Below are 14,038 nucleotides of genomic sequence, written 5' to 3' on the forward strand. Positions count from 1 at the left end.
GAAAAGGAACCTTAGAATTGATGTTAATTAACTTTAACTTTTCGTTTTTTTAAAGCATTAAAAAAGTAATGGGCACTACATTGAATATATGTACACAATTTTTTATCAGGTGTTCCAGGCTTATAAAAATTTCTGATAATAAGTAAAAAAGTCTGATTTCATGATTATTATTTTTTTACTTCCAATATTATTTACGTAAAGTTTACAATTTATATTGAATTATTGTAAAGTAATGCAGAAAATACTAAAAAAGTTAAAATTTGATTGATTTAAATTTATGGTTTACCCTTAATTTTCTTATTGTTGACTGATATTACATTTCGGCTTCGAGGTTAAAATGAACATCACGTGTTTGTAAATTATTGTTTACCGCCTTTAATACCTATACACAATGTGCTATTTATCGTTTGTGTTTAAAAATATTTCATTTGATTAATTTAGTAGCCGTTTAAAATATTTTTAAAGAATTTTCAATCGTGGCTGAATAGGTCCGTGCCTTCGATGCCTAACCTGTCAAAGAATGACAATATGGCAGCCGAATGTTTTTTCTTCGCAAGTGTGATGAAAATCGTTGTGTGTAACTCCGGGGGTAATAATATTAACTCGAGTCTCTAATACACTCCAGCCTGCCTATCGTGCTTCTAAAGACCTCGTTTACAAAATTTCACTTACCCCCCTCGTTGCACAATGTACTATTAAAAACTACGTCTAAACAAAGTCGACAACATGTAAGTACCAAACTACAAAAGAATTACCCGAAACTTTATCTATTTCGCTTCAAACCATCGAAGTGTGATAGATAATAACAGGTGGATACACGCACACTGCCGAATTTCGACGGTTGCCATGGCAACCACGCACTTGTACCACCGATTTCTACTCCCCTGGTACTCCTAACCTTATTACTGAATTTCAAGGAAATTCGACGATCCGTTGCCAGGTTACGACAAATCAGCTTATTTTTTATTATTAATTTGAGTTAAAATTAGACGGTTTTTTAATCAACTTTTTATTGGTTAGGTTTTATATTAGAATAAAAATTAAGCTTGAATGAATGAATATACTCAGGATTAATCGATTCAGTAAATAACGCAATCTTGTATATTGATTATTGATACCATTAATAACATTGCTAATGGAATTTGCACAAAACTAAATTCAATTTAATTTACTTTTTCATGAAATTATATATTTTAATTATACAAAAAAGTATGAATTTCAGGTTATGAATATGTTTATATGTATTATAAAATTAGTAATTATAACTAAACATTTATTCAATTAAGTAATTAAATTACTCGTATGACTTATTTTTAAATTGTAACTTCAATGTCAAGACTGTACGATACAAAAACGCGAGTTCATCAGCATCACAATTAGCAACACCAATAAAATCACCTAAAATGAAAAATTAAAAAAAAATCGAACTCCTTCAAGTATTTCAGGCAGGTCAGACTGACACGTCAACGTCACGCGGTATTGACGGGCACCCGTCTACGTCACGGCAGTCACTTCCCGCCCCCGAAACACCAGGGCGACAGAACCAACCAGGAGTTCTCTCATAGAAAGTCAGGTGCGAAAATAGAATGTTCCCGTGATGTACGAGAATAGCGCCGGGACGCCCGGCGCATGTGCGAGGTAAGTTTTAATTTCAGCGCCATCTGTGTTATCGAGGGTGTACTAACTATGGGGGAATGAGCTTTTCTTGTAATAAGCGTGCAATCGGTTAGGTTAAGTAAGATTAAATGTATGTTACGACATCATAGATGGAGACATTTTCGATAGGTTAGGTAGGATAGTTTAGATTACATTCGAATTCTTTTCTAACACATAATTTATCAAAGAACTTAAAACGGTGTCTCTTTTTGTAATCGGTTAATGTAATAAGAATCTTGTCTCATATGTATTTAAAAAAGGAATAATAAGACATAAAATAGTGCAAAATATTGTAACTTGAATTTCGACCGCTGAAAATGATGGCGCTGTACATTAAGAGCAAAGAGAATTTGAATTTGAATTTCAAGAATTTGAATATCAAATTCTCTTTCATTAAGGGTAAATTTAAGCGCTTAAGAGATAATGTTTGTCATATTTTTAGTTAACTATTTCATATAATTTGGTATTTGACAAACACAATATGCAAACAATATGTATATTTTTAACTATAAAATACATGTTTGTTCTACAATATTCTAATACAATATATATATATATATATATATATATATATATATATATATATATATTGTATTTTTCGTACTTTATTTATATGTTGTATTGAAGAAATATGTTTTACTGTATTTATATTAAAAGCTTTGATACTTAGACTAACATAATATTTTCCTTGACATTTCCATAGACGATTTCAAAGTAATTAAATATTACAGACAGTATAAAATTTCATGAGATTAATTAGTAAGTAGGTATGTACTTGATAACATAAAAGATTTTTTAGTATCTGTTTTGCGATGTATGTTTAAAGTAATGGCGCTAATTAGGTACTGGTAGTGTTTTGCCCACAGTGGTTGAAATAAACATTGAAACTTTTAAAATTAAGGTCAATACGGAAAAGTCTGGACGTGGGATAAGAGCAGCTGGCCATCACATTGGGACCTGTTTACACATTGATTATTGTTTATTACAAGTTTATACATTTGCATTTGCCACCAAATGCAAGTAGCGGCAAACTTATGAAGTCGCAATAGACACTTATCAATGTGAAAACTGGCCTCAATGGAAAGGATAGCTACTCTTACCCGTATGCCACATTTATCAGAATTGGTCTTTTCTAAACTTAACCCAGTGAATACACCATTTTATTCTCTCGCTTCCTAGATAACTTCATAAATTCACTTTACACTAAAAATATTCATTCACTTAACTTTTTGCAGTATTTTTAAGATTATTGTACTCGTACAGACATTGATTAGTTTCTATTTTTGCTAGATGAAAAACTATTTTAATACGGTGAACCGGAAAAACTGAACTCTACAAGGTCAAATAATGAATAAAGATCAATATGAATCATTGAGCCTAGAATAGCTATTTATTAAGAAGTACTCAGTACATTTATTAAGTCTTTGTACGGTCACAGATTTTAATTGTTGAGCCATCTATGGTTTAAGCTAATTTGGTTGTCAATGCAATCCTTTGACGACCGGTTTGGCCTAGTGGGTAGTGACCCTACCTACGAAGCTGATGGTCCCGGGTTCAAATCCTGCTAAGGGCATTTATTCGTATGATGAGCATGGATATTTGTTCCTGAGTCATGGGTGTTTTCTATGTATTTAAGTATTTATAAATATTTATATATTATATATATATCGTTGTCTAAGTACCCTCAACACAAGCCTTATTGAGCTTACTGTGGGACCTAGTCAATTTGTGTAATAATGTCCTATAATATTTATTTATTATTTATTTATTTATCCTAATTATTTCACTGATATGTGTTAAATTTGTTGAATATCAAACTGACGCTATCTAATAGGTCAAAGGCCAAAGGTATAGCGACATCGTTTCGAGCGATGGCGCCATAACCTTTGGGTTATGCCCGGTAAGATGGCGCCACTTTTTGATATTTAACAAATTTAACACTGTCAGTGAAAGAATAAGGATCAAAGTCAAATAGCGTTCTTAAAGTTTTCTTTGACAATACACCTCTATTTCAAATTCTCTTTGATATTACTGTACATAGTTGTTTGTTGACTGAGAATTACTGTCGTCGATGACAGGCAACGAGAGCACGTATTTATTATAGTAACGTACGCGACGAAATGCCCTTTCTCTCGCGGAAGCTGGCAAGGTCGAGTCGCGGAGCGGTACACCTGCGTGTACGAACGTATTACTCGGTACAAGAACGAGAGCTTTGTCTTTAATACACATAAATAATTCCATGGAGAAATTATGAATGAATTCATTGCTAAGTCGCCATGCACTTTTACGGCTGATCGTACTGTGCCGTCGGCATGTGTTATAATTTTGTATGGGAATTATCCAAATTTAAAATTAAAGTTTATTTCCTGCGAACGATTCCTGATATTTATGAAAACTTTTCCTAGTTTTTGGAAACTTTCCGTAACTTGCACCTTTAAGTTCATAAGTAGGTACATAAAACATTTTATGAGACTGTTTCGTCTAAAATTTAATAAAAAAACTCTTTAGACTCTAGAATACAAATGAGCATTTGTAGAAATGATGTGTGTTTTTTCATGTTTTATGTTTCGTCTTATACAATAAAGTGTTTTACTAGGTACTACTACTACTAGAGTCTAAAGAGTAATTTGTGAGAAGAATTTTTAATTTTTAAGAGTCTCTCGTGACTCTTGAACCACATTCTTACTTCTTAGTGTTTTTTTTTGTAAAAAACGGGAATAGTACAAGTCATATACCGATGATAACTACCTCAATAGAATTAAGAAGTTTGCATGGTAGTAAAATTACCGCTTATAAATATTTGCATCTTATCATGCAAACATTCTTGATCGATGATGTTTTCAACTAGAATTAGTATTAGCCGTCAATATCTATGTAACGTTTATTTATATGTTGTGTTTAATTATTTAAATTGCCTGCAAATAGAAGTCTATATAGTAGGTACTTGCACAGATTCCACACATTATTTATTTCTCGTTCCATTTTGTCTTCAAAATTTATTTGCGATTTGTTTACCCACTTGTTATTTTATTTATTTATTTAAATATGAAACAAACGGTCATACAAAAAATATTGCTACTTTCTTATCTTAATCTAGACCTATAGTGTCCATTTTGATTAAAAATATCTTTATATATACACCGTGGACCATAACACCCAACAGATTTTAACCATCCCGCTTATGGGACATGCGCTCGCATCGACGGCCGGACGCAACTGAGGCGCGTGCAGGCGGCGCGCACGTATTTATGCAGCGGTTGGAGCGAGATGGAAGACAGGGCGTTCTACTCTCGCAAGCGACATTCTCTGCGGTAGTCCTGAATTGCTGTATTTTCTACTACCCACTTCATGCAACCGGCGATTGTGAGCGGGATAGAAGATATGCCATCGCACTCTAGAGAGGTGCGATTTACGTCAAAGGGTAGATTAGATTCTGTAGTTCTAAGATACCTATCTTTCTATTTTTTCGTACGTTTAGGAATTGTATATAAGACGACGATACGTTTCAATAAATGTTCATTATTTAACTGACTATACCGCTGTTTACACTTGACTCCTCCTACATGGACCCCCATATTTGGTGACCCCGACGTGATGTACAAGTACGCACAGTTCTTTCTGTCAACAACGAGTCATCGCTAGATATTCTCGCCGCCATGGCCGACAAGATGTTAGAGCACGCCGAGCCAGTCACCGTTGCTGCAGTCACACGAGCCCCAGATTTTCAAGCCCCGCAAAGCAGCGAAAACACATTTTTTGAGAAGTTATCCCAGAAGCTCGACAATTTAACACTCGAAATTGCAGTCCTTCGGTCCGGCGGCCGGCAACGCTATCGCCGTCCCTTTCGCTCTCGAAGCCGTTCCCGTTCGAGATCTATGTCGGCGCATGGAACTTCACGCAAGCCCGGTGATCCTGGATGGCTGTGCAGATATCACTTCAGATTCGGAGACAAAACACGAAGATGTGAATCGCCGTGTAGCAAGAAGACTAGCTCATCGGAAAACTAATGCCTACCTACACCGACTCTGGCGGGCCTCGGTGTACCTCCAGTCAGCAACCGCCTTTGTGTCATCGATCGCAACTCTCGAGAACGTTACCTCGTCGACACTGGCGCCGAAATATCAGTACTATCGTCGCATCACAAGAAGAACCAGTTATCAAGCACCTACAAGCTTTACGCCGCAAACGACACGCCGATTAAGACCTATAGAGAGAAAACAATCACTCTTAACTTGGGGCTACGGCGCGACTACCGTTGGACCTTTATCGTGGCTGCCATCAAGACCTCAATCCTCGGAGCTGATTTCCTTCGGCACTACAAGCTGCTACCTGACCTAGATCAAAAGAAGCTCATCGACAAAACCACTAAACTCCAAGTCAACGCATTAACAGTTCGAAGTACTCAAGAAACCGTCTATTTGATCAGCAGCAATCAAGCCTACTACGAGATTCTCAAACAGTATCCTAATGTACTACGACCAATGTCTTTGAAAACGCCGGCCAAGCATAACGTGCAGCATTTCATCGAGACTACGGGCCCCCCACTCTTCGCCAGGCCACGCCCACTGCCGCCCGACAAATATGCAGCGGCGAAGGCCGAATTCGAACGCTTGATGGAAATGGGCATCTGTCAACCCTCAAACAGCCCCTGGGCAAGTCCGCTGCACGTTGTCAAGAAAAAAGATGGTTCTCTACGTGTCTGCGGCGATTATAGACGTCTGAACGCCGTAACACAACCCGATCGCTATCCTTTACCTCGAATTCAAGATTTTACGTACCAGTTGCACAACAAGAAGATTTTTTCAAAATTAGACCTGAAGATGGCGTATTTTTGGATCCCCATGAACAAAGAAGACGCGCAGAAAACTTCAATAATCACACCGTTCGGGTTGTTCCAGTTTAACTCAATGACGTTCGGGCTCCGCAACTCAAGCCAAACATTCCAACGATTCATGCACGACGTTCTACGAGGCATAGATGGCTGTTTCTGTTACGTCGATGATCTTCTCCTGTCCTCTGAAAATGAAGAAGAACACAAAACACTGCTTCGACAAGTCCTGGAACACCTAGATAAATACGGCGTAACTCTCAATGTCGATAAATGCGAGTTCGGACGAAGAAAAATCAACTTCCTTGGCTATGAAGTATCACCCGACGGCATCAGTCCCACTCAAGAGCGGATCGAAGCAATATCGAATTACCCAAAGCCGAAGACAGTCTGTGAGCTGAGAAGATTTCTAGGCATGTTAAATTTTTACCGTGACTGCCTACCACATCAAGCGGAACTTCAGTCTCAACTCAACAAGTATCTGCACAACTCCAAGAAAAATGACAAGACTCCTATCGAATGGAACACCGAGTCAGATGAAGCTTTCAAGAAATGCCGCCAAAGCATATTGGAAGCAACTACGCTATCGTATCCAGTTCACGGCGCTCCTCTATGTATCATGAGTGATGCATCAGACCACAGCGTAGGAGGATTGGTCCAACAGAAAGTTGATAATGTTTGGAAACCGCTGGCATTTTTCTCGAAGGCACTGAGTCCGACGCAACGCCGCTACAGTGTGTATGATCGCGAACTCCTAGCGATTTACATGGCTGTAAAGCACTTCAGACGACTTATAGAAGGCAATGACGTCATCGTCTACACGGACCACAGACCACTTACGCACGCACTTACGCGAGCACCGAGCAGCAGCGACACTCCGAGACGCGGCCGCCAACTGCACTTCATTAGCCAATTTTGTTCGAGCATCCAGTATGTCCCAGGCGACAAAAACAACATCGCTGACGCCTTATCAAGAATCGAAGAAATACAATGTCCGTCCGCAATAGATTTCGACAAATTAGCCACCGACCAGCGCACCGATGAAGAACTAACAAAATTGAAAACTCAAGAAAATCTGAAGTTCACTGAAGTCACACTACCAGCCATCAATCGACCAATCACGTGTGAGCTCTCAACTGGCACACCGCGACCGTACCTACCTATCGCTTATCGTTATGCGGCCTACAAAGCGCAACACGATATAAGCCACTCAGGTGTACGCGCAACGAGGAGACTTATGGCATCTAAGTTCTTTTGGCCAGCAATGAACAGAGACGTCGCACTTTGGACTCGAGCATGCATTGGATGTCAACGAGCTAAAATACATCGTCACGTGATTCCACCTATCGGAGAGTTCCCGCCATCTCAGCGTTTCGAGCATCTGCATATCGATATCGTGGGACCCCTAAGAATATCAAATGATTATCGATATTGCGTCACAATGATCGACCGCTGCACGAAGTGGCCCGAGGCAATACCAGTACGCGACATAACAGCTGAAGTTGTCGCTAAAGTCCTGTACGAGCACTGGATTACGAGATTTGGATACCCGCTACGCATCACGTCAGATCAAGGTCGTACCTTCGAGTCAAACCTTTTCAACGCTCTCCTGAAGAAGCTTGGGACCACAAGAATACGTACCACTGCCTACCACCCTCAGGCGAATTCTCAAGTGGAGAGGCTACACCGCACTTTGAAAGCCGCTCTTATGGCAAGGGGCGAAAGTTCAAGATGGTCCGAAGAGCTGCCTACAGTTTTATTTGGATTACGAGTCGCATTACGCTGCGATAACAACCTAAGTCCTGCATTGATGACGTATGGATCCCCACTACGCATGCCAGCTGATTTCTTCGTACCTACAAAGTCGACGATTGAAGATGCAGAGTTTGTACGACGTTTGTCAGAGATAATGTCATCACTTGTTCCTGTAACCCGGACGCACGCCACGCAATGGAGACCTTTCGTGCATAAGGACCTTGCGTCGTTCACTCACGTATTCGTGCGTAATGACACCGTGCGACCCCCGCTCACACCACCATATGATGGCCCGTTCGAAGTCCTCAAACGCTACGACAAGTATTTCAAGATACAAATGCCACAACGAACTACTGTCGTCACTATAGAGCGTCTGAAGCCAGCCTACATCTACAATGAAGACGTCACAAGCGACAGCCAGACTCCTGCATCTAGCCCAAACACTCAGACGTATGTGACGAGATCGGGCAGAGTCACGAAACGTATTCGCTTCGCTTGAGAGGGAGTGCTATGGGACATGCGCTCGCATCGACGGCCGGACGCAACTGAGGCGCGTGCAGGCGGCGCGCGAGATGGAAGACAGGGCGTTCTACTCTCGCAAGCGACATTCTCTGCGGTAGTCCTGAATTGCTGTATTTTCTACTACCCACTTCATGCAACCGGCTATTGTGAGCGGGATAGAAGATATGCCATCGCACTCTAGAGAGGTGCGATTTACGTCAAAGGGTAGATTAGATTCTGTAGTTCTAAGATACCTATCTTTCTATTTTTTCGTACGTTTAGGAATTGTATATAAGACGACGATACGTTTCAATAAATGTTCATTATTTAACTGACTATACCGCTGTTTACACTTGACTCCTCCTACATGGACCCCCATACGCTCATCTCTGGTCTCATTATAATATGGGTTGTCACAATAATTATGTATTTTTTCATCACACGAAATTGTATCAAATTAAAATTGCATGGTTCTTTGTTATTCTACATCTAGTGTTTTTCACTATTTTTGTACCGCACAGCACCACATTAGCGGATAAATTACGTAGGTAGCAATGAAACCGGTAGGTAATTCAATAAAATTTGTTCTTAATATATTCTTAAACCTACCTGTCAATTCGATGTAGATTCGTCACTACATATATTATATACATCCCTCTTCAATGTAATGTATCGATTACCTACATTTATATTTCCGTAATTGTAAACGAAAGGTAAAATATATTTGATTCGCATATTGGACGGCTCACAAAACGAACACTATGACGATTCCATAGTGGTATTTTTGCCCCAGTGTTTATCTTACTCAATATCACTTTATGTGTGATGTAGTTGTTACATTCAATAATACTTAAACATCAATAACTTTAACAAGTCCTAATTTAAAAATAATGCGATTTTAATAGCGTACTTATGTACTTCCATTAGTTCGCTCTTCATCACCAGATCAGCTCTATGGGATTTAAATATTACCATCGGCATCGGACTTACATGAGTCATTATCATCATATCAACCGAAAGACGTTCTATATCCCCAAGAATCTTCACTAAGTTCTCCGTCCTTATCCAATGATTTTTAGATATATTCCAGTGTAACCTGTGTTTCCCCCATAAAATACGTCAATTCACGTGAATTTTCATTCAAGTTCTATTGCCGTGACTCCCATAATTTTTTTCCGATACGATACGGCAGTATCCTTAAGATTATCTTTATAAGTAGGTAGTTACGCCAATTTAAGACTCTGTAGGTACACGGTAACCACAAAATTCGACACTGACATTATTCTCTTAATGCGCCCGCCGCTTTGTGTAACACAGGAATCAAGAATCTTGGTATCCTAAAATTGTCCACAGCGGCAGCATGGTTGCATTTTTTATCACCTGTCTCTTTCGCACTTACATACTTGTTAGAACGTGACACGCATGGTGACAGGCGATAAAATGCGACCGTGCTTAGCCTGCTGCGGCTCTTACAGCTGTTGTTATATCTAATTTATAGTTAAAAGGGATAATAATCAAGTAGTAAAAATGGTTTAAAAAATTTCCATTAACTAGATACCGACTTACAAAACATTGTAAGGAATTATTTTCAATTAACAAAATGGCAGATCCGCTTTGCGATAAGTACCTAAACAATACGTCATGATACAATCATAAAACAGTGATTCAGGGAATAATTGTAAGGCAATGAATGGCGTGATAAATACATATTATAGGCTAAAGAATAATTTCACTATAAAGTCACACTATGCATAGTGAACAATTATGTGTTTATGACAAATATCATACTTGTCATATATTTATGTTAATAGTGACCTTTATGTTCACATATCCAAGTATTCAGTAGATTAATTGGTTTTGGTACCTACTATACATTATCGCCGTTATTAGTACCTATTGTGTACGAGTAAATATGAACTTATTAAATAAAGTAAATAGGTACGTACGTATTTCATGTCATCAGGTAATAATAGCGTTATTAAGTTTGCGCTGTCCTATTTTCTTTACATCTTTGATTTTAATGACTCATTTAATAATTAAAAGTAGAAGTACCTTCTTTTTATAAGACGTTTTCTGCCACTTTTGTGTTATATCTATAGTTATAGGTATAGAAAAAAAGGGTCCCAAAATTTCCATACATTTTTCAAGCTTTCCTTTTTGTTACCGCCTTACAAAGTATATAGAGAAATGGTTACACAATTGAAAAATACTCTGGGACATTTTTTTATCCCATTAGGATCGAAAGAGCTCGTGATTCTGAGGAGGCAAAACACAAAATTTATAAAACAATACAAAATTAATGAAAAAGGCATTTTTTTAACAAACGCTCACCCCAAGATACCTTTTTGGAATATGCCGAATCTCAACTTAAATTCATCTTTACGGCAAAAACAATTCACCAACGACAAGAATAATAAAATTTAAAGTTTTTTGTCTGTCCGCCGAGATCAAACGATATTAGATCAACTACGTTATTCGATAAGTCATGACAAGTAATTTACTGCTATAGTCATAGTCATGCCATTCCTTAATTTAACTATTGCTTAAATGTCACTTGTCCCATATAATTAACTTGTTTTATATGGTATAAAGCAAAAAGTAATGGAAAAATAACAAATTAAGTATACCATATTGATAAATGATTCAGACAAGTAGAATAAGAACAAGAAGAATAAACGTAGATAACGAAAGTAGTCATCATAAAATATTGTTTTCTGCCCTCCGGGCGGAAAGCGTAACTTTGCTCCCGCTGCGCTAAACGAAGTTGCCGCTTTCCGCCTCCGTCGAGCAGAAAAATAGTTAGCGCACCACGGAAGGAATCGTAGGATATTCCATCCCGCGTGTTTGCCGCCTTCGGCTCGGTTGACAATTTTACACGCGGCACGCACTTTCCTGTCCTACTTTTCCTCCCATGCGACACTCGGTAGTTTCGTGTACTTAGTACTAAACCTAAAATACGGAATGTGAGCAAAAAACGAACAAATGACAACCTAACACTCCCACACAAGACTCATCTAACATTGACTTTGAAAAGTTCTAAGTCGAACGTAAACAATAAACAAGTCACGACCGCGCCGTGTCACTGCGCATCTTTACTACGTCGTGACGTCACTTCATTCATCTCCGCCGAGTCAATGACCGGCAGATGATACGTGCTGATGATTGCATTAGGATGATGGACAACTTAATTGTGGAAGTAATTGTAAGTCACGTGTGAAATTACAATAAATAAATGGTGTTATGTAATGTAATACCGCATGCGTTTTAACTTGTGCACGTATAATTGAATTGTGTTTCTAGACTGGTATTTAGGACTTGTTTACGAGTTGATTGTCATCTTTGGAGTCTAAAAATTGTCAAGCATTTTGTCTGATGACAAAATAGTTAGGGCTGATGCCCTATCTGTCTGGCAGTAGCCAGCGGCTGTGGCACGATCGTATTTTTATCTCTTGTGTCTTATACTGTATGTATTTTATGCCTGTCACGTTCTAACAAGTATGTAAGTGCAAAAGGAACAGGCGTAGTGACAAGTGATAAAAATGTGACCGTGCTACCGCCCCTGTAGGGCTAAGATGGTCGGCTCTTTATCATTTGTCACCATGCCTGTCACGTTTTAACAAGTATGTAAGCGCGAAAATGACGGGTATAGTGACAAGTGATAAAAATGCAACAATGCTGCCACTGCTGGTCTTAGTCAATTGTTTAGTCCTGAATTAAATTGAATTAATTGACAGTTTTCAATCCAAAAGTCTGTCATGCCAGATATGTAAGTCAGTCGGCTCGACAAAAACAAGCTATGGGAACGTCGTTCGTTCGTTCTATTGTAACTGGCTTCAAAAATTACAAATTGCCAGAACATATCTGATTTGATACGGGAAATTTTTTGCGCTTTGCGGGAGACTTTTCGCAGTGTCCGAGTTAGTAACAAAACGACATCAGGAAATAGACACGAAATGCAAAAAAAATTGCTATTTTAAATATCTCATTACCTAATATCTCATTTTAAATACCTACCCAAAATAAAATGAGATGGCCGCTTAATGTGAGCTCAAGTTTTTTTTTGTATATCTCTAAATGTTTTACGCTCATCGCAAAACCCGCTTGATCGTCATAAAGGCGGTTACATAATGACGGTGATCGATGCGTCGGGGTCATTGTCAGAATTCGGCTCGGTTCAATGCCACGGCCGCTTGTGCAACTGCCTTAATGCGTATTGTGGCTACAGCTTAATAAGCCCGGTACAACAATAAATTTAGAATAACGGCCAAATAATAAATAAATAGATAACTAAACGAAATGTCAAAATTGACAGTTATTTCGATTCCGCTGTGATCCCAATAAGATCTATCTACTATGGAGTGTGGAATTAAGAGGAGTGAGGAGTGGCATCTCTTATGGTAGAACAGTTGCAAAAGTGTCCAGCTATCAGCTATAAATAATAGTTCCAAATCTCTCCAGAGTAGCGCTAGAGTAGCTAAGAACCTAGGCGGTATTGACGGAGTGAATTGCGCTGTCTATGATTTGATTTTTTTGTTCAAGTACTCTAGGTATTGTAGCGCCACCTATTTAAAGTTTTTGATAACACTTTTTGGTACATGGAGATTTCGTTCCTTATCTCCACCTTCCGTACCTACTATCTACGATATTTCTAACGATAAAGTGACATTGGATGCTCAAATCGAGCTGCTTCTGTCAATTATTTATTTATTTATTTATTTAATCTTTATTGCACAAAAGAAAACAATCTTATAGTACAAAAGGCGGACTCGAATCGGGCCGTAAGTCAGAGTAAAGTGGAGGTTTTTTTTTGTTTGACATATTTTTTCGTGAAAACATAAATACCGAGGTTTTCCCGAGGGTCTATAGCATGGGGATCTTCAAAAACGTAGTGTACAGGTTTTTAAAGGGTCGGCAAGGCGCATGTAACACCTCTGGAGTTGCAGGTGTCCATTTTTAGTTAGGTAGTTTTGGTATAAAAATAAGATAAAAAAAGAACGTTGGAGCCGTGAAAATAAAAGTAGATGCTAAGATAAGAGTATTCTACTCGACAGAATGACGGGCCGCTACCATAATGCCTCTACTTACAATAGGTACATAGTTATGACCACTATTCACTCTCGATACAGCCACGAGGGAAATTCTGGCGGGATCACGTTGGGGTCACTCGCCCTATGCGTTTAAGTCTCATTTTAAAATGTACCTTTTAAATAAACAAATTGCAGGAATACCGCACGGGTACTTGGTTGCAGATTACCGAATCTAGTCTGTATGTGTACAAACTCTTTATATTATGGTAGG

Source organism: Cydia pomonella, chromosome 5 (genome assembly GCF_033807575.1).
Source record: "Cydia pomonella isolate Wapato2018A chromosome 5, ilCydPomo1, whole genome shotgun sequence".
Lineage (NCBI taxonomy): Eukaryota > Metazoa > Arthropoda > Insecta > Lepidoptera > Tortricidae > Cydia > Cydia pomonella.